The 22,565-nt window shown below is 46.4% G+C and overlaps 1 pseudogene across 1 annotated transcript in view; it reads right to left on the bottom strand.

Moving 5' to 3' along the window:
* Positions 1-22,565, bottom strand: part of LOC147732869 (uncharacterized) — a 212,401-nt pseudogene that overhangs the window by 45,132 nt on the left and 144,704 nt on the right. The window contains exon 7 of the transcript XR_015308690.1: positions 13,119-13,202. The product of XR_015308690.1 is annotated as an uncharacterized LOC147732869 (transcript). The remainder of the gene's footprint in view (positions 1-13,118; positions 13,203-22,565) is intronic.

The raw sequence follows: 22,565 nt of genomic DNA, 5'->3' as shown, positions 1-22,565 counted from the left end.
TGATGCCTCTGGTATCTCTTCCCCTTCAGGGAATACAGACATCAATGCATGTCTCACTTGCCAATAACGAAAATACTCAGTCCCACTTAGCTCGTATTCAGTTTGTAATTCAGCAAATGACTTAACCCTCCCCTTTGCCCAAATATCGCCCACAGTAGTAATCCCTATCAAGTCCCATTTGTCAAAACCCTTTGTGTTCCATAGCCTGCCCAACCTATCAGATCCAAATAAAGGGGTAGCCAAAGTCAGGCGGTTTTTCCATCCCAGTGAGCTAGTAACATCATGCCATATACCTACCGCCACTCTGGTAGGTACAATCAGACTTTTCTTTATGGACCTCTTATACAACGCTCTATTATAATTACCACCAGGGAGCAGCCATTTATCCATTGCGTATCCCGGATCCGTATTGGACCCGTAGGTACCATGATGTATAGCTCCCAACTGAGAGGCCCAATAGTATCTCTTGATATCACGGAGGGCAATTCCTCCGTCATACCATGGAGCGTCAACTTAGCTAATGCTATACGTGGTCTGCCTTCCCAAAGTAGGCTATGCTGCATTTCTTCCACTTCTCGAAAATAGCTAGCTGGTACCACATCTAAAGTTTTCTGGAGTGCATAAAGAAAATGGGGCAGGGACATCATTTTAAAAAGAGCTGCCCGTCCCAACAGCGAGAGCGGAAGTTTCTTCCAGCCAGCCACATCGCTTTTCAGCCGAGCTAGCGGAGGGAGAAGGTTTTTGTCATATCAAATTGTGGGATCCATTGAAATATAAATCCCGAGATATTTGAACCCTTCCTTAGCGATCTAAATAGGACAATTCCGAGGCAGGATGGGGGCGTCACCACATAATACGTAAAGATAAGATTTCGCCCAGTTTATTATCAATCCCGAATTCCTACCATGAGGAAGCCAAAACATCACAGACAGTGTTAAGGGATTTCCTGGGTGAAGTCAAATAAAGTAATATGTCGTCAGCATATAAAGAGATTCAGTCTTCGAATTGTGGAGACCAATGAATACCCTTAATCGAGGGCTCCCAGCGGATCCAAGCCGCCAGAGGCTCGAGAGCAAGCAAGAACAAAAGGGGAGAGAGTGAACAACCCTGCCTAGTGCCCCGCCCAAGACAAAATGGCGCCGAGACACGATTGTTCACAACAACCTGCGCAAGAGGCTCGGTATACAATAGATGCACCCAGCTAATGAACTCAGGACCAAAACCAAATTTAGCCAAAACAGCCAATAGATATGGCCACTCCACCGTGTCGAAGGCCATCGTTGCGTCTAGCTACGCTATTATGGCCAGCTCTCGCAAGGCATGCGCTTTAGCCAACACCCTGTACAACCGCCTTAGGTTCAAAGCCGTATTTCTGTGCAGAATAAATCCAGATTGGTCGGGATGTACCAGTTCACTAATGACCTTGATTAATCGATTAGACAACACTTTAGCTAATATTTTGGGTTCCGAATTCAACAATGAGATTGGCCTGTACGAAGCGCAATTGATTCTCGGCTTCCCCTCCTTATGTATCACCACTATCAAGGCCAGTCTATGGTCTTGGGGCAGCACCCCGCATTCTCGGGCTTCCAAAAACATGTCTCTCAAATAGGGGGCAATCTTGTCTGGTCTAAGCTTGTACAACTCAATTTGGAGACCATTGGGACCCATCGCTTTCCCTGAATTCAAAGAGCGTACCGACAGGGCTACCTCATCAGCGGTAAGCTTGCTATCCATGAAGTCGCGATCCTCCTCAGTCAGACATGGAAGTTGAATATCCCTTAGCAATAGACGCAAATCTTCCTCCGGCCTATCTGAGACTGAAGTGTAAACTTTACGAAAATAATCCGCAAAACTATCCACTATCCCTGCAGGTCAGTTATATTAGTCTCCTCCTCCGTCTCAATCTCAGGTACCACCCGATCCGCTCTATCCTTCTTATCCAGCCAGGCAATCAGTTTACCGGCCTTTTCCCCCACGTCATATAGACGCCCTTGTTGTTCCCGGCTCAGGGCTCTAGCACTATCAGTGACTAGTGTCCTGTTCTCAAGCTGCTTAAGTTGTAAAACATGCAATCTAGCGCGGGACACCTCCTGTTCCATATCGATGTTTGCTATTTCCGATTCAACTCTCACCACTTCTTCCTCTTTCTGGTTTTTTACTCCTGTGATCAGGGACAAGGCTTGACCTCTAATCACTGTCTTAAACGCCTCCCACAACGAGATCGAAGAGGAAACCGAACCCTCATTTTCTTGAAAATATTGCTCCAATGTTTTTAACAAATCCTTGCGAATCTTAGGATTACGCAAGTACCAAGGATTGAAGGGGGCGACTCTACAACTTGAACCCGAGGTCATTTCAAATCTGAGCCAGAGCGGCGAGTGATCATAAATACCTCTAGCAAAAAACACAGTTGATGGACAGAATCCAGAACAATGTCTTACATTCACCCCAGTACAAAGATCTGGGCCTAAATCCATCGTTTTTTTGCACTGCACACCACCCTAGGTCAGACAATGGCTATATGCAAATCAGCCTTGACCCTGTGCCTCATGGGAACAGTCCAGCCCAAACTACCAAGTCTTGTCTTTCCTAGACCGGAATCAAGCATCCAAGGACCGGTTTCTGGCTATCAGCCTTCTTCAGCCTGGATAGCTTGACTCCAGTGATGTGGAGAGCCTGGGACTCACGTCTAAGCATACCCAGCCCACTCGGGGTGAAAATTGCAAAAAATACAGTTGATGGACAGAATGCAGAACACTGTCTTACATTCACCCCAGTACAAAGTTCTTGGCCTAAATCCATTGATTTTTGGCACTCCACACCACCCTAGGTCAGACAATGGCTATATGCAAATCAGCCTTGACCCTGTGCCTCATGGGAACAGTCCAGCCCGAACTACCAAGCCATGTCTTTCCTAGACCGGAATCAAGCATCCAAGGACCGGTTTCTGGCTATCAGCCTTCTTCAGTCTGGATAGCTTGACTCCAGTGATGTTGAGAGCCTGGGACTAACGTCTGAGCATACCCAGCCCACTCGGGGTGAAAATTGCAAAAAATACAGTTGATGGACAGAATGCAGAACAATGTCTTACATTCACCCCAGTACAAAGATCTGGGCCTAAATCCATCGTTTTTTTGCACTCCACACCACCCTAGGTCAGACAATGGCTATATGCAAATCAGCCTTGACCCTGTGCCTCATGGGAACAGTCCAGCCCGAACTACCAAGCCATGTCTTTCCTAGACCGGAATCAAGCATCCAAGGACCGGTTTCTGGCTATCAGCCTTCTTCAGTCTGGATAGCTTGACTCCAGTGATGTTGAGAGCCTGGGACTAACGTCTGAGCATACCCAGCCCACTCGGGGTGAAAATTGCAAAAAATACAGTTGATGGACAGAATGCAGAACAATGTCTTACATTCACCCCAGTACAAAGATCTGGGCCTAAATCCATCGTTTTTTTGCACTCCACACCACCCTAGGTCAGACAATGGCTATATGCAAATCAGCCTTGACCCTGTGCCTCATGGGAACAGTCCAGCCCGAACTACCAAGCCATGTCTTTCCTAGACTGGAATCAAGCATCCAAGGACCGGTTTCTGGCTATCATCCTTCTTCAGCCTGTATAGCTTGACTCCAGTGATTTGGAGAGCCTGGGACTCACGTCTGAGCATACCCAGCCCACTCGGGGTGAAAATTGCAAAAAACACAGTTGATGGACAGAATTCAGAACAATGTCTTACATTCACCCCAGTACAAAGATCTGGGCCTAAATCCATTGTTTATTTGCACTCCACACCACCCTAGGTCAGACAATGGCTATATGCAAATCAGCCTTGACCCTGTGCCTCATAGGAACAGTCCAGCCCGAACTACCAAGCCATGTCTTTCCTAGACCAGAATCAAGCATCCAAGGACCGGTTTCTGGCTATCAGCCTTCTTCAGCCTGGATAATTTGACTCCAGTGATGTGGAGAGCCTGGGACTCACGTCTGAGCATACCCAGCCCACTCGGGGTGAAAATTGCAAAAAAACAGTTGATGGACAGAATGCAAAACAATGTCTTACATTCACCCCAGTACAAAGATCAGGGCCTAAATCCATTGTTTTTTTACAATCCACACCACCCTAGGTAAGACAATCGCTATATGCAAATCAGCCTTGACCCTGTGCCTCATGGGAACAGTCCAGCCCGAACTACCAAGCCATGTCTTTCCTAGACCCGAATCAAGCATCCAAGGACCGGTTTCTGGCTATCAGCCTTCTTCAGCCTGGATAGCTTGACTCCAGTGATGTGGAGAGCCTGGGACTCACGTCTGAGCATACCCAGCCCACTCGGGGTGAAAATTGCAAAAAACACAGTTGATGGACAGAATGCAGAACAATGTCTTACATTCACCCCAGTACAAAGATCTGGGCCTAAATCCATCGTTTCTATGCACTCCACACCACCCTAGGTCAGACAATGGCTATATGCAAATCAGCCTTGACCCTGTGCCTCATGGGAACAGTCCAGCTCGAACTACCAAGCCATGTCTTTCCCAGACCGGAATCAAGCATCCAAGGACCGGTTTCTGGCTATCAGCCTTCTTCAGCCTGGATAGCTTGACTCCAGTGATGTGGAGAGCCTGGGACTCACGTCTGAGCTGGACTGTTCCCATGAGGCACAGGGTCAAGGCTGATTTGCAAATAGCCATTGTCTGACCTAGGGTGGTGTGGAGTGCAAAAAAACGATGGATTTAGGCCCAGATCTTTGTACTGGGGTGAATGTAAGACATTGTTCTGCATTCTGTCCATCAACTGTGTTTTTTTAAATTTTCACCCCGAGTGGGCTGGGTATGCTCAGACGTGAGTCCCAGGCACTCCACATCACTGGAGTCAAGCTATCCAGGCTGAAAAAGGCTGATAGCCAGAAACCGGTCCTTGGATGTTTGATTCCGGTCTGGGAAAGATATGGCTTGGTAGTTTGGGCTGGACTGTTCCCATGAGGCACAGGGTCAAGGCTGATTTGCATATAGCCATTGTCTGACCTAGGGTGGTGTGGAGTGCAAAAAAACGATGGATTCATGCACAGATCTTTGTACTGGGGTGAATGTAAGACATTGTTCTGCATTCTGTCCATCAACTGTGTTTTTTGCAATTTTCAACCCGAGTGGGCTGGGTATGCTCAGACGTGAGTCCCAGGCTCTCCACATCACTGGAGTCAAGCTATCCAGGCTGAACCGGTCCTTGGATGCTTGATTCCGGTCTGGGAAAGACATGGCTTGGTAGTTCGTGCTGGACTGTTCCCATGAGGCACAGGGTCAAGGCTGATTTGCATATAGCCATTGTCTGACCTAGGGTGGTGTGGAGTGCAAAAAAACGATGGATTTAGGCCCAGATCTTTGTACTGGGATGAATGTAAGACATTGTTCTGCATTCTGTCCATCAACTGTGTTTTTTGCATAAATGCCTCTAGCCAGATGCTTTACTTCAGTAATATACGACGCCTGGGCAGCCGGTACTAGACCATAATCAATTCGAGAGAGACTACCATGAGCACCAGAGTGGAAGGTATACTGTCGCTGACTAGGGTGAAACAATCTCCAGCCATCCATTATACCCAAAGCCTCCATAAAGTCAGGTAGCCATCTTTGTGCCCGTCCCACGTCACGGGGCGGATACCTATCCATGGTGCCGGAGACCACAGCATTGCAATCTCCACGCAGAATTAACAATCCGCTAGGAAGGTCCAGAACAATCTTCCCCAATTCAGTATAAATAGTATTCTGCAGACCCGGGGGGACATAAACCGAGACCAAGGAGAGAGTGTATCCCTCCCAACGTCCTGACATCGCTATATATCGACCCCTCTCATCTGCGACGACAGAGTCAGCTACAAATGGGAGAGAATTCTTAAGGAGGATCCCAACTCCCCGAGACCCCGAAGTAAATCCCGCATGCGCTACCAGCCGATAGCCCTTTCTATGCATCGCCTTACATGCATTCCCTACCAAGTGCGTTTCCTGACCACATCTGGGGAATGCCTTTTGAGAAACTGCAGAACCCCACTGCGCTTGATTTTGTCCCCCAACCCATTCACATTCCAACTCAATACCTCAACCCCCTACCCCCCATCACGGAACATAAAGAAGGTCCAACCCTCCCCTGATCCCCGCACCATTAATGAGCAAACTTGAAATACAATGCCTTGCAAAAACACAAAAAACACAAAAACAAAACGAAAAATGAACACCCCCCTCAAACTTCCCGTTAACCTACCCCCCACCCTGCACCCCTGCGTACAACTATTAAGCCTCCCCAACTTGCAGTGTGCCTGTCGCCTCAACATCTAGACTAAACTACAAAAAAGTAGGTCTGAGGAGGAAGGAGACCCATCGATAGCCTGTTGACCCCCCATAATCACTATGCTAAATATTTTGTCGGAAACATTACAGCAATAGTCCGTTCTCTAAACATCCCCAACTCCCATGATAACAGTACTTATTCTTGTTCTTGCGAACCCCCTTCTTCATCTCCATTCTGTCTCTGGGGCTCTTGCTGAGCAGTTATAGTGTCCAACCAGTCCGCAGCGATCTCCGGCTTATCAAAGAAGTAAACCCTCTCTTCGTGTTCAATTCTCAGCTTGGCCGGGTACATCATGGCGTACTTTAGTCCCTTATCACGAAGCTTCCGTTTAACCCCCATAAAGCTCATTCTCTGCTTCTGGACAGCCTGCGTAAAGTCGGGGAAAAAAACGGATGGACGAGTTTTCATACTTCAAAGGGCCCCCAGTTCTGGAGGCTTGGAGGATCGCATCTCTGTCCCTAAAATGGAATATCCTCGCTATCAAAAGCCGGGGCGTGGCACCGACACGTGGTCTTCCTCCAGGAATTCTATGTGCTCTCTCAACGGTAAATAAATTGCTCAGGCCTTTGGGTGTAAGATGGTTGAGTATTATATCTTCGACGAAGAGATCTGCAGCCTGCCCCTCCGCCTTTTCCGGCACTCCAATGATACGTACGTTATTTCTTCGGGCCCGCCCTTCAAAATACTCCAGTCGACGGATAACCAGTTCATTTGAGGCCCTCAGAGTCCGAACTTCCGATTGTAATTCTGTTACATCATCCGCAAGACTAGCCGTCTTAATTTCCAGAGAATTCACCTTCTCACTCGAACTTCGTGAGGTCTGTTCGGATAAAGTTAACCTCAATAGACACAGTGTCCAATTTATGAGCCAGGGTCTGCATCTTCTGCCGGAGAGAGGACTTGACCCCATCAATGGTGGCCATCACGTCTTGTAGCGTCGGCTCAGCTTCCAGGGCAGAGGTTTCTTTTGCCCCTTCTTGTGATTTTCCCAGTCCACTAGGCGACCCCTTAGTTTGCGCATATCGGTTTATGTTGTTAGATTGGGTACACCTTGCCCCCCTAGTGGTCTTTGATTGCCGTTTATCCCCCTCTGGCTTGGTTGCCATTTTGGGACAATCCTATGTTCGTCGTCCAATTCGGGGCGGCAGTGCTCAGTAGTCATTGTAGTTGGACCAATATCGATTCCTTTGCTTTTGACTCTTTAGGATAGTCTGCTAACCATCTGCAGTTCCGTTGTGCCCACTGATCGGCAAAGAACCCAGGCCTCAGCGCCCTCACTGGTGCGACGTACACCCAAAATCTTCGGTGTCGATTCTACAGGTCTCCCCTTTGTTGAAATGTCCTCACAATATGGCCCACTGTCACTGCCTAGGGTCTCCGATAATCTGGAGTGCACCCCAGCAGGGTCGCAGAGCGCTCCAGGCCAAATCAAAAGTGATACCAAATTAAGTTGCGGGACCTGGCCGGCCACTTCCGGTACCCAGCGCCGTTGTTTTTGCACTTCACCTTGGTCACAATGCCAACCCAAGTACAGGACATCCGAGAGAGACAGGCCTCAAACTTTCCAACTCTCCAACTCCGTTTTCCGGGGCACGTTCAGGATGCGGTTTTCAGTATCCGATACTCCTTAGGTTACGCAGCAAGAATCACTTCACAGTGACCAGGATAAACGACAGGATATATTCGGGGGGCCACGGGAGTCTCAGGAGCCCTAAGCTCATTCGACCATCTTGAATGCGCGCGAAGCTCCTCCTCCTAGGCAGCTTTTTTAGCGCTAGCGGAAAAACATGAGTGTGCCATATTTTTGTAAATACAGCGCATCCCTGCATTTAAAAAATGTCGGAGCACAGCGTTACCAATTTTGGAGAAACACCACACTCTGACATTTTATTGCAAATATCCCAGAGTCTGCTTTCTGTTGTTTGAGACAACTTTATGATGGTTTGTCTTTGTATTTACGAAGGCTTTGAAATTTATCGACTAATTCATTCATGTATTGGCTATTGATTTACAAATAATTTGACGATTTGAGTGTGTAACTTTTCTAACCCATTAATAAACCTTCATGGGTTGCCAATCTAATACTCTCTATTGTCTTTATGAGGCCTAATATGCTTTACATTATAGAAATGTATTGATCATTGTGTTTGCCTCAGTCTGAACTAAAAATACATTCGCTTGAGTGCAGTCTGTACCGTAGTTTGCACCAGAAATGTGCTGTATAGAGCAATATGTTTTAATTTAAGTGTTGAATGCCAGAGCACCATGATTTATAGACATGTGGATAAGGGTACTGTAGTATTTACAGATACCTTATATGCATTTATATACAACTCGCTTACAATATATATATTAACATAATAATTGCAAAGTAAGACACACAAAGATGAGGTAGAGTTATTTAGCAAGCATTTAATTTCGAAAGTTGTTTATTGGTTATTTTATATTGCTAGAATTAAGCTTTATTATGTAACGTTTAAATAAAGTAAGGCTGTAGTAATTTCGTTGAGAAAGTGGAGCTTACATAGGAGAATACTTTTAACATAGTGTCCATTGGTTGAAATATTTGTTTTAAGTAAAACATAAATATTCATTTATAATTTATGATGATTTCGCGGTACATTTAAAAAGGCATGTGTAATGGTGAATAATGAAATATTTAAATCAATGGGGAGACAATTATGTTTAAAACCTGAAGTTTTGGAGCAGGGGTAGTTGCATTGTGGGACCGTATGTCTTCCAAACCCTATGCGTTGATTTGTTTTTTGCTGTTGTTCATAATATGTTATCAAAGCAATGTGAGGTGCTTCATTGAAAAGTGTATGATTTCAACTATAGGAGGGTGTATTTTAAAACGTTTGTAGGATTGATGCTGAGCCAGTTGCATGACGAGTTGCTTATTATGAAAACATAGCTAAGTGACAAAACATTCCAAGTTTGCTAGAACTGTCCTAATGTACCTGCTCCTAGCTTCTGTGAAACCTATATTATTTTTAATGTTAAAGGTCAAGTGAGAATGCGCACTAAAGAACCAATTGCTTTTTCAGCTCTGCAAAAGAACAGAGCACAAAAAGTGCCTTTTGCATCTGTACTAATTTACAAAATATCCACAATTTCATGAAATGTGCAGTTGAAATTACCTTTGCCCATACATCTGCCACAGTGCAAAGTATGTCATTCACAGAGGGAAAGGAAGGTGTTGGCATCTGCTCCTGTCACACCTGACCTTCCACTAACACAGTGCTGAGCTAGTGCCAGGCAGTCACAGAGGAAGACACACTGTGAACACAGGATAGAAATAATCCCTTCCTCAACTCCACACATCATGAAATACATTATCGATGAAGTAAGAAGTTCCACTTTTAACCCTTGTGTAGATTGGTTCAATGAGATGAATGTTCACCATTGAACCATGGTGATTGTCAGGTCATACGTTCATATCTAGTAGACGAGTCCTGGTAGAACCTCGAGCCCATAACGAGCCAAGCTTTCAAGTGGTTTATGCCTGCTACCCTCCTTCTACCCAGGATGTGACATTATGGCCAGAACTGCCACTCTGGAAATGGGGAAACAGGTTTTAGTCTCTGCGTCGGTTCAACAACTGGGCAAAGCACTTGGAGCCTAATTCACAAAGGTAAACTTACACTTACGTGTACTTTTACAATTGTTTGCTATTCACAAAGGAATTTATGAGTAGAATCTTAATAGTGCAGTCTCCGCACATAAAAAGATAGGTATTTTTATATGCGGAGACTCTGCACTCGTAAAGATACTACTCGTAATTCCTTTGTAAATAACAAACAATCGTAAACTTACACAAAAGTGTAATTTAACCTTTGTGAGTCAGGTCCTTAATCTCCTACAGCCAGATTCATCAAAGGATATTTGGCTCGCAAAGGGCCAGATTCTGAGATCCCAAATGCAAAAATCGCAATTATAGAAATCGCTAAATTGCGATGAATTGCATTTAAGGAATCTCAATTTGAGGGTCCTTTGGACACCCTTTGTCCTTTGGACACCCTGGCACCCTTGAAATCGCTTCCTTATTTGCGATTCGCTAATTGCTAATCGCAAATAAGGAATGGGGAGTGACTCCCCATTCATTCCTATGGGCCTAAAGGCCCATAGGAATGAATGGGGAGTCATTCCTTATTTGCGATTCGCAATTAGCGAATCGCAAATAAGGAAGATGTAGGAATCGCAATAAATATTGCGATTTCTACATGAATCCCGTTTTGCGAGTCTTTAATAGCGATTCCTTAATCGCTATTAAGGACTCGCAAAACATGACAATGATGAATCTGGAGGCTAGTGCCTATAAAAAATTAATGTGGACTTTTGTAATGTAACTGGTGCTCATGTAAAGCACTTTGATGCCTTCAGTCTAGTTCACACTATATAGGAACAGTAGAAAAATGCACACAAGTAACAAGAAAGCCTTAACATGAAGAAAGACAATTAGATACCTATATGTGGCTGATTTGTACAAAGTGAAACCAGAAAACCTGGATAAATTGCGAAATCCTGCTTACATTTTGTGATCATAAGGCAAATATTTTATTTCCACAAAACTCCCTTTTCTTCATAATCGCGTATGAAAGCAATTTTAAATATGTACGTTCAGAATACCAGTTGTACAAAAATCTATTGTGTTTGATTTAATAGACTGCATTGTTGCTCTTCTATAATCTGGGCCATGTACAGGATATACATGAGAACTGTCTTGCCTCTTAGTTCACTAATGGTTCAATTGTTTAAAAGCGATCACTTTTAATAAGTACTTCTGAGTGCAGTGCTATAACGTGATGTATTAATGTCAAAGCTTCCACAAAAAATTGATGAGACTTTATGATATTTTTCGTGATGTGTGTTGCATGATTTACATAGCAAACATTTTCAGGGCTAGCTAGTGTATCGGCTCTAGGAACTGAGACATGCCATTTCGCTTCTGGCTCGGCTCTACCTGTTAATTTGTTGGCTCACCCACCCCTAGTATGTAGGCAAGACCAACAACAGCCTTTCATTCCATCCTTTGAAATATCAGTAAGTTCACTTGGCGTTACATTTTGTGGAGCTATTGTAGGCGAGCAAACAACTGTCTCTGCCTTATATTTCCAATGACATACTTAGTAGCTGGACCTATAGCAAAGTCTTAATGTGAATTATGCTGAGATATGGGCCCATCAGCACTCGTCCTTTGGACAGGGAAATTAAAAGTAGCATGTAGATATGAAGCATTACTGTAGAGAGCGAGGAGGACAGCTCGAGTCTTCAAACTAAGCTAATTCAGATCTGCTAACGTCTACATGATTTTCATCACGCAAGGGGATTTGGGCAGAGCACTGCCTGCAATGCACTTTTACCTCTCTACCAAAATGAAACAAATAACTACAAAAATAAAAGCTTCGAAGTCTGCTGTCGTTGTCCTGGGGAGACTTATAAGCACATAATGGGCATCAGCTGAACAGATCTTCCAAACATGAGCAGGAAACCCACTCTCTGCAGGGGCTTCCAGTTCACCTTGTCAGATACCGTGTGACACACGGTGGCACCAAAAGTGCTGGCAGGTCTACTTCATCACGGGTAATATTTAACGTTTCATTTAGATATTTGTTTATGTTGTTTTCTACAGCACTAAAATGTCACATTCTAGCCAATTCATAGTAATATTAGACACTTGGGGTTTTCTAGTATTTCAAGATTGTTTTGCTTGTTGTATGGTTTATTACAGGAAAGTATATGTTAGTAATGTAACTTTCTGATATTGGTATTTCCTAGAAACCTCTTTAGGGTTAGTTTAGGTTATGAATGTGCGTGAGATATCTTTAGCGGGCACTGGGAATAATGTTGCGTTCTAGGGTCTATTGGAGTCCAAGGCCTGATATGAGATGCATTATCTATTTTTTTTTTACTTTAAATGTTGTGTCTTCCATTGTGACACTTCATTCTGCCATTAGCTGCAAATAGCATTCTGCCAGGTAGTGATGTTTGTTCTGGTGGTAGCACGTACGTTCAGAGTGATGACAAAATTGCTCAATGCAATAAGGCATGTGCTGCAGGTGTCAGTGTGTAATGTAAAGATTGCAGGCCCAAGTCTAAGTGGAGAAGTGTGGCTCACTGGTTAGAGCAGGCAGACCCTGAAGCAGAGGTCAGACCCGGGACCAGGGTTCAATTGCCGACGCGGCAGGGTCTTGAGCTCAAATGTCCATGGACTCGATAATTCTCGCTTCGGTGCCTGACCTAATCATGGGTTCACACTCTGCAACTCTGGGCATTAAGCTTGCTTAATCTCCACAACGGCCCCCCGTGGTGGGATGCCTGGCTTTCACCTTGGGGATTCCCTGTAGGTGCTATCTCACAGGGAAAAGCCAGGACGGGGTCCCAAGGCAAGCGCGGAGATACCCCTTTGGGGGTCGATTCTGGCGCTATATAAGAAACATAATAATAAGAAAGATGGCTCAGCCTTTCATCATTCCAAAGTCAATAAAATGAGTAGAGTTACGTTGGGTGACGGTGGCATACTGCTGTGCAATAAAGCCACAGGATAGCGACATGCTTTGCAAAAACTAAAAGTTATTAGCATGTCAATAGTGAAAAATTATTTCTGCAACCCATGCCGCTTCTCCTCCATACTTTATGAATATTTTATTCTCAAATGAATTTATCCATCTGTCTATTACGTTTTCCACTGTTTGCATGTTAAGGGCATTTTGTGCACTGCCAGATTGTATGCTTGCAGAATCCCATAGCATGTTCATGTGGACACTTACCTCCAATAGCACAGTGATCTCTTTCAGTGTTTCCTGGCACCTGTGAAGTTTCACTTCCATTGCACGAATATCTTTACTAATGTCCTGGAAGTTAAAGAAAAAGTGACTAAGCAAGTATTTAGTGTGGTTTTATAGCAGAATCAGATATGGTCAGCCCTTCCAAATTTAGCAAAACATCACTGGTAATAAAAAGCTACACAATAAGAGTGTTTTTTAACTATCAGTATTTATCGGAAACGTAATTATCCTTTTCTATTATTTTCCTCACGAACATACAATCTGATGTGATGGTTATTTACTGAAAGAACATGATATTCTGTAATGCACTTCAGTGGGACTCTTCACTACATTTTCTCAATTGAATGGGGAATAGGCTTGATGTTATAATGAGAACATTTGAATAAGCAATTCTATGGAAATCTCCATTTTTTAATGCCGGATGTTTATATGAAGTGTTCCACAGAGATATTTTTTATTTAAACTATTTAGGTGAACCATAATAATGCAACATCAATCTAAAGAAAAGCTGTGTTGAAGACTAAGAAAAAAAGAATCTGATGACATTTTTTTCCTGCTTTGAAAGATCCACACGGTCCGTCAAGGTTTTTTTTTTTTTTAAACCTTTTAATCAAAATATAGGCTCTCATAAAAATTGTCATCGTACATAGCTGTTAATGGCAGGCGGACATACATGCGGCAGATAAATACATGCATATCAATATGAACATCATGAATCCACGGAAACCGACCGAGATTCAAGTTGAACCTCAGGGCTGCAATACGACATCCTGAGTATCCCACACTTCCCCTCTATACTTCCTCCACGCCCCCCATATCTTCTCCCATTTCATAGGGCACACCCTGCTCTTGTAAATCACTCTTTCCGCCCTTTGACACCAGTCCAGGTCATGTTCCCACTCTTCAACAGTCGGCAATAGGTCACTACCCCATAATCAGGCTATATTCCTCTTGGCGACCATGCTCGCCAGCGCTAGCCATGTCTTGTCCCATTTCGGCCAGGTGACGTCATTCGTCAGTCCTAGGATATGCCATCTGGCCTCCATTGGAACCTCCGCCTCAGTCACTTCGGACATTATGGCCACTAGGTTAGACCAATATGCCCGGATTCTGGCGCAGTCCCATAAAATGTGGAAAGGGGAGCCCTCCTCTCCACACCAGCGCAGACAGAACCTAGAGTCTGCATACCCGATACGAAATTGTGTAGTGCGGGGAGTGTAAGAGCGGTGTAGGATGCCCCCCTGAACCAATCTAAACCTTGCTCGGATTGCTACTTCCCTAGGGCTCTGCAATGCCTCTCACCAGTCATCCTGCTCTAGCAACCCCACATCAGACTCCCACTGTTCTCGGGTCAGTTCCATGGGATCAGGGATGTTATTGACGAGCTTCTTGTATGTGTGGGAGATGGCCTTATCTAGCATTGGGTCCAACAGCAATCTGTCTTCTAGCAGGGCATATTCTGGCAGCTGATCCCCCTTCTGGAGATGTCGCAGGATGGCATGTCGGACTTGCTGGTAATTTAGGAACTCCCCCCCTCCCATCTGATATTCCTCCTGCAAGGCAGAGAATTCTAGCATGTCTCCTCTTTTCCAGAGGTCGCCTAGCACATCAATGCCAATCAGGCTCCATCTGCCCAGGCCCTTCAGTTTCCACACCTCAGGAAGGTAGTCCCCCACCCACAGCAGAGTGTGTGACGTGAGTTTCGCCTCCCAACCCAACAATTTAGATGCCTTCCTCCAAGCTCCTACACGGCAGCCGTCTGGGGCAGCGGGGGCAATCTACGCCTACCCTTACTATAGAGTGCGTCCAATTATGTACCACTCCGCAGAACCATGCGGTCTACTCTGTATGCAGGCTCTTCCATCGTGGCGAAAACCCATCCGTTAACATTCGCTAGCTGAGCCGCCCAATAGTAGAGTCTGATATCCGGGACAGCCAGCCCCCCTTCGAACACCCCTCTCTGAAGCTTCCTAAGTGCGATTCTAGGGCATCCACCTCCCCAAAGCAATGCGCGGATCTCCAAATCTATGACCCGGAAAATCCTCTCCAGTACCGTGAAGGGGGCACTCTGCAACACATAAAGAAGACGGGGGAGGGCCATCATCTTCAGGAGGACCACTCTTCCCATCAGGGAGAGCGGGAGCGTCCTCCAGTGCGCCACGTCTGCATGCAGGTGTTTTATCCAGGTCTGTATATTCAAACGTGTGAACTCCGTCTCCAACGTTGTGATCCAGATACCCAGATATCGGAAGGCGTCTTTCCAGACCAGTCCCTCACATACCCCCTCCCCAGATCCAGGGGAGGCCCAACAACTGATGACCCAGGGATTTATCCCAATTAATACGGTACCCAGAGTATTCCCCGAACGTCCGCAAGAGCGTCATTACACGTGGAATGGAGGTCGCCGGCTCCTGTACATACAGTAGCACATCGTCAGTGTATAGCTAGATACGCTCCTCCCATCCACCCCCCAGGTCAATGCCCCGAACTATGGGATCAGTTCTTACCCAGGCTACCAATGGCTCTAGGGCCAGAGCAAATAGTGTCGGGGAAAGCAGGCAACCTTGCCGTGTCCCTCGTCCCAATCCAAACTCTCTAGAAAGGGCACCATTAACACAGATCCTCGCAAGTGGTGCAGTGTATAGGAGTCTCACCCACACCTGAAAGGCGTCTCCAAAGCCCATCCTGGCCAGGACAGCGTATATGTATTGCCATTCCATGCTGTCAAAGGCCATGTGAGCATCAAGTGACAGGAGAGCCGTCGGCACAGCTGGACGAGTGGACATCGACTGGAGAACCCCAAACAGCCGCCGAAGATTGAGCCTGGTATTCCTGTGGGGCATGAAGCCCAACTGATCCGGATCGATCAGGGATTGGATTACCGCTCCCAGTCGAGTGGCCAGAACCTTGCCAAGGACCTTGGTTTCGAAGTTAAGGAGGGAAATGGGCCTAGAGGAGCTACATAGATAATGTGGTATGCCCGATTTATGTATTACGACTATTGTTGCAGATCTCAGGTCCCTCGGGAGCAATCCGTCCTCCCTGGCAGTGTTGGCAGTGTTAAACATGTGTAGCATGTGAGGGGCAATCCGTCCCGACACACACCGAAATGCCTCTGCGGGGAACCCATTGTCATGACCCAGCACCAGCACAAACTGTTACATATGCAGCATGAGCCAGATCTAATTAGTGCGCATTAAGGAATGGTCATATGTGCAGCTTAAGTCTTTTGTTACTAAAAGTGCTTAGTTACATTGAAGTCAGAACTACAGTTCATATGAAGAGAGTCTAGGATTATATTTAAATGCCAAAGTATGATATGCCAAAGTGTTTGAATTATCCAATTACATGCCAAACGCTGTATACGCATAATGTGCCCCCCTGGTCCTGTTTCTGCTTAAACATTCACTAGTATACCTTTTTGCCCCTAAAGTAATGCTCAAAGTATGTGGTCATGATTTTGTAAACTGTTGTTTTCCGCATTTCATTTCGCGGCCTGAATCACACGTGAGAAGTGTGTTCAGCCGCGGCCTCCGTATCTGCTCCAGCGCGACTATAAATAAAAGCGCGCCCTTTCCTCGATGCGGATTATCCTGGAACGTGGTTCGAGTTGGCTGTCTTCTGCAGATGCTCCCGTTCTTCATCAAGCCGTTCAGAAGCCTCAGGTCAGGAAAAAGGTTATTTGCAATCCTTCCCTGCTATCGAAGGTTATGAATTTCAAATATTTCTTCGTAGGAGAAAGTTCTAAGTGTACATCTTTTAGAACTGAGTTTTGGGGCTGATAATTACTATTTAGACTTTGAAATAGTAACGAACAGATTCTGATAGGTTGGCAACTTAATTATATACTGACAGTGAATAAACCATCTATCGTTGACACAAGAATCATGGACAGTTGATTTAGGTCTAGAAATTGGAGTTTTCGTACATATTTTGATTCAAACCTTTTTGATGCTCATTTACATTCCGCTTGATTTTATGAAACATTGTTTATTATACATTACAATTGTGGTATATAGCAAATCTCTCTGATGCTCTTTTATATTTTGTTTGATTTCAATGAAACATTGTTTATTTATACAAGTACAATTGTTGGATAAAACTAATCTCTTTTGTGGAATGTTGGTGACCTTAACCATAATAAGCAATAAGTATTGTTAAATGTATTTAGTTCCACAACAAGGCTTTATAGGAAGAAAGTCATCCAATATCTCTGAGAATAAAGATTTTGGAAGCACCACTGTATCTTATTATTGCAGATCTCCCTCCCCGCAGTACCCTCCCTTTCTCTCCCCTCATCTGGCCATCCTGATACTCTGGTGTATTTAAAAACCGAGTCGGGCTGCCTGAAGGTGGGCTTCTTGAGGATACTGCTCCTGGGGAACTTGACCCTTGACACCCATTAGGGCCCGGAGCCTTTCCTGCTTGTAAATCGCTCATGGCCGCCTCTACCTCCTCCACTGTAATATCAGAATCTAAGAGGTCCCTATCTTCTGGCATTAATACTGAGAAGGGGATATCCCTTAAAAAGGCAGTGCACTCCCACTCCTGCTTCTCGGTGTGTGGACGATAGACGGACTCGTAGTATTGTGCAAACATCTCGGCTATTTCCGTCCCGGTTTCTCTCATGGCCCCATCGACCTGCCTAATGCCTGGGACCCAATTGCGATCCCTATCTCTCTTCTCGAGCAATGCTATCATCCTGTTTGCTTTGTCCCCCAGATCGTATACCCGGCACTGCTTTGCAAGAGCGTGCGATCGAGCCTGGTCAGTTAAGACATCCCTTAATTCCTTTTCTTTAATGCGTAGCATACGTCTAATGTTCATCTCCTGGACCTGGGTCCCCCCCTATCACTCATCACTCTCCAGGGCCTGAATCTCCGTTTCCAAATCAACGACCTGGGCATGCTTTTCTTTCCTTCTCTTCCCAGTTTCAGCCTGTACAAAATCCCTCGCTACAGTTTTGAATGCCTCCCAGATGATACTAGGGGACCTAACCGAGCCCACGTTTTCATCAAAGTAGAGATCCACCCTATCTCCGAACCGTTCCTGGAGTTCCTTGTCTTTAAATAGAAAAGCATCTAGGCGAGGAGGAGTGGACCAATCTCACTTGGGACCTCTCATCTGCACTCCCACGGGGGAGTGATCAGATATCCCTCCTGCTTCATGACAGCTATTGTAAAAAAAACATATGTCCCACCGGAGTGAGGAGGTAATCAATTCTGGACCCTGATCCTTGTGCAGCTGATATATGCGTGTATTGTCTAAGGTGAGGGTTGTGCGCCCTCCAGAGGTCCGCTAAACCCATTGCATGGACGAACTCCCCAAGTTGGCTTCCCACCCCCCGATCCGGTGGGGCCCCCAAGCTGTCAACCTTCCGCACCATCACATCGTTCATATCACCTCCCACTAACAGGATTCCATCTGGCAGCTCCAGGAGCAGTTTCCCTAGGTCCGGAAATGTGGTGCCGTGCAACCTGGGTGGGACGTATACTGAACAGAGATTGACCGCGGAATCCTCCCACCGTCCGGAGAGTGCTACATAACGTCCCAGGGGGTCAAGCCACCTGCGGTTGATCACTAGGGCCAGTGAGTTCTTCACCAGGATCCCAACCCCTCTGGAGCCTGTGGTAAAGCCTGCATGTGCTTGCAGTGTGTATCCAAACCTATTGAGCGCCTGATAATGATTACCCACTGGATGCGTCTCTTGTAGGAAGACTATGTCCAGGGCATGCCTGCGGAGGTACTGAAGGACCATGGTGCATTTTATTTTCTTCTGTAGACCATTGACATTCCAAGATAAGATGTTAACCTTCTGTGTCGCCGATGTATGTGCCATAATGTATGAGTAAAAAACAGGAGGAACACATTTGCCCTACCCTACTACCGCCCTCCGCCCTTGTGACCGTCAGCCATACTTCTAGAGCCCTACGCACACATGTCTGCAAAAAGCAAAGCACAAAGATTACACAACCAACTGCTCCCCCCACCCCTCCCCCCCACCCTGCTACCCTGCTTATTAGGTCAACGGGACCCAATGAAGCCCTACCAGCAGAACGCCTGTCGCCCATACAACAAAAACTTTAGGGATGTGAGCGCCGACCAGACCGGCCGCTCGGAGACAGCAATCAGCCCCACAGTCGCTTAATCAGCCCCTGCAGCACCCTAATCAAGGAGAGTACAAACCATTTTAAGGGCACACCAGGCCTTGGGCACCTACGCAGCCCGACCGCCTCCCCCAATCATTTTCCCTCCAGCGCCCAAGCCCCCTCCTAGGAGTCAGCATAGGACCAAATGTCACGCCCATCAGCCAGTCTGAATAGGTATGTCCCTGCACAGCAAGTACCCAGCAGTGGAGCGTTCATACATTACGTGCTCTCCCACTCGAGTCACCAATCTGTGGCTCCCCTGCCCACCTCAGCCCAGGTCAGGCGATGCCGACAGGCTGCGAGCCTTTGCACCACCAGTCCCTCGAGTCGCATCATGGTTCCTTCTTCCCCTCTCCGCCGATCCCACGGAGGAGGCCGGGGACCGCTCCGCCACTTCTCTCCAGCTATCTCCCTGCATCAGACTGTCTCGATGCTGTGCCTGCTCCACCAGCCAGGTGAAGACTTCCTCCGCAGATGTGAAGAAGTATGATTTCCCACGCAGAAGAATCTTGAGGCGTGCAGGGAAGAACATCATGTACTTGATGGCGCGGTTTTCGAAGCTCCCTTTTAACTGCAGCAAACGACCTGCGCTCCCGTTGGACCTTGATAGTGAAGTCCGGGAAGAACCGGATGGTAGCATTTTCGATCCGCAGGTCCCCATGCTGTCGAGCGGCCTCGAAGATGGCGTGCCGGTCCCTAAAGATCAGGATCCTGGCAATGATCGTTCTAGGAGGAGCACCGGGCTCTGTGCGCTCGTTCAACAATGAAGAACTTAAAGTGTCTCTTGGGCTTTAGGAGATTCAGGATGAGATCCTCAAGGAATAAATCTACACTGCGCCCCTCCATTTTCTCACATGCATGTTGTTTCTCCGCGCCCTTCCTTCTTGGTCCTCCAGGCGTGCCTCTGTGTGCCTCTGTTGCTGAGTAAGTCGCTGAACCTGGCCCTGCAGCTCCTTGATGGTCTGCTGGAGATCCGCAATCGCCAACGCGTTCAGGGTGGCCTTCTCAGATGTTTTGTTAAGGTCAGCTCGTTGGAGGGCCTTTTCTATCGAGACAGCATCAATTTTGGCTTCCAACGTTGTCCACAGTGACTGAATCGCCTGTTTGATGGCGGCCAGGGACGACTCCGCAGCCCTGGAGGCTCCAGGGTGACCCGCTTCGGCCCCCCAGGCTGCGCCGTATAATTGCCCATAGTATTCATCTGCATGGTGGTAGATTTCTCAAGCGGATTGTGGTCCCTGTGGTGGTCTTTGTTACGGGCCCTCTCCCCAGCTCCTATGCCTCCCTGGGCGGCCAAAACAACAATAGCCAGGTCAGGTCCTGCACCGCTGCTGCAATTACCCCTAGAGCGCCAGGCCTCAGACTCTCCCGCTCACTCCTCTACCGCTGTACGTGGCACTCCTCCACTTCGTATGCAGTTTCCCACCACCACCGGCCCCCTCCTCTCTTTCTCACCGGGTCCGCAGGGAGGCAAAGCAATGACCATCCGGCCAGCCCTCAGGCAGTCACCGGGCAGCTCAGGTCTGTCCTCAATAAAAATGGGCCCACTGTATAGCTCTCCGCCTGGGCGCTCGGTCGCCACCAATTCCTGTTGTGCACCTGGGGGCCTAGAGCAGCGCCTATGTTAGCACCGAGGATCAGTGCTCGGCCCCTCCGTGGTGCAGACAACAGCCGGGCGTGCCCATGTGTCCTCCGGTGTCCGAATTCCGCTATCCCAGGAGCGTGGGCACCGGCGGGCTTCTCTCCTAATCGGCCCGCGCTGTAGCTGGAGGACGGTGCTTTCTGCCGCAGTTAGGCTCTACAGGCCACGAATCCACCGGTCGGTGCCACTCAGCGGCCCGGCAAGCGACGGAGAAGCTAAGCGTACCACCCGACTCCGGAGCTTCGGGTGAATCGGGGGAAGGAAACAGGTGAGTGCTGCCACAGGATATATTGTCAGATTTATGGGGCATTCAGTGCGTCCCTGGACACGCTCCGGCGCTACGCGGCCATCCCGATCGCCACCAGGCCACGCCCCCCGGTCCGTCAAGGTTTAGCTATTTGCCATTACCTATTTCAAATTTTTATTTCTACTTTTTATTATTCTAATTGCTATTTTTGTTTACATTTTTTGTTTGCACTTTCTCTACACAGATCAGATGACTTATCTTGTTAAATAAAGTGAAACAGCAAAGGTTATTAAGATGGATTTACATATTAAATTGCATTATAACTCTAAAATGGATCCCATCCAATGTCATATGGAAGTAGGAGGAGTAAAGAGTTAACAATCAATAGAAGTCACATACTAATTACTCTGTCCACTCTACTGTTTCTCAGTTGGCTGGACATTATGAAATTCTAATCACATTTCAACTTGGCGTAATCCCCTTGTCTTTAGAGACAACGAATTAGAAATTTCTACCACGTGTCACAAGGACATTCCGTGCTTACAGTAAACAAATAAAGGACAGCAACAGAGAAAATTGAAATTTAGGGTGGGCGGTAAACTCCGCTTCACCGGCACAGTGTGCTGAGTTTTTCCACTCCGTGGTCTGCTTTGAGGGTGGAGTTTAGCAAAAAAAAACTGCACTAACCGCTGGAAGAGTGGAGTTTACCAGTATGCACCAAGCGTGGAGGCCATTTTTCATTTAAGCCAGTCCTCAAAAGCAAATCACGGAGGAATATTTCCCCCTTGACTAACAAAGGTGTTCATTATTGTGAAGTCGTTACTGCACCTTGTGGCCAGGAAAAAGGGCCCTTGTCTGTTTTCTTCTATATAAATTTGAGCACAAACTTGAAGTGTAGCTCTAGTGTTAACCTAGGCATCATGATAGCATCGTAATTCATGCCTGCCATGCTCTCGCAATAGTTACATTATGTTAGTCATGGTTTTCTTTTACCTATATATACCCAATTGAAATATGAAGTTAGATTTTCCAAGTAGGCATGCCTCGATTTTATCGGAGGGATTTGTCATGTTAATTTAGTGTGGCTATACATTTTCAAAAATATTCATTAATATTGATTTAAATCGGGACAGTGTTAACGCTTAGTTGATAATAAAGTTGAAAATTCTGGTGTTGCTTTTTTGTAGGAGACGCAAAGAAGGCACCTAGAGAATGTAAAATGGCAAAGCAATAATACTTCGCCTGCTTGCGGAACTCTGCTGAATTCGGCAGAATTTTACAGCAACTCCGCAGAATTCCACTGACTGAAACTTCCTGAGCTCGGCCCAGGTTACAGAAAATGAGAGAGAAAAAAAGGGAATATGGAAATGTAAAGGTAGAATTAAGGAGGA

This window comes from Lissotriton vulgaris, chromosome 2_1 (genome assembly GCF_964263255.1).
Source record: "Lissotriton vulgaris chromosome 2_1, aLisVul1.2, whole genome shotgun sequence".
Classification (NCBI taxonomy): Eukaryota; Metazoa; Chordata; class Amphibia; order Caudata; family Salamandridae; genus Lissotriton; species Lissotriton vulgaris.
This window is presented reverse-complemented; position numbering and strand designations above follow the sequence as displayed.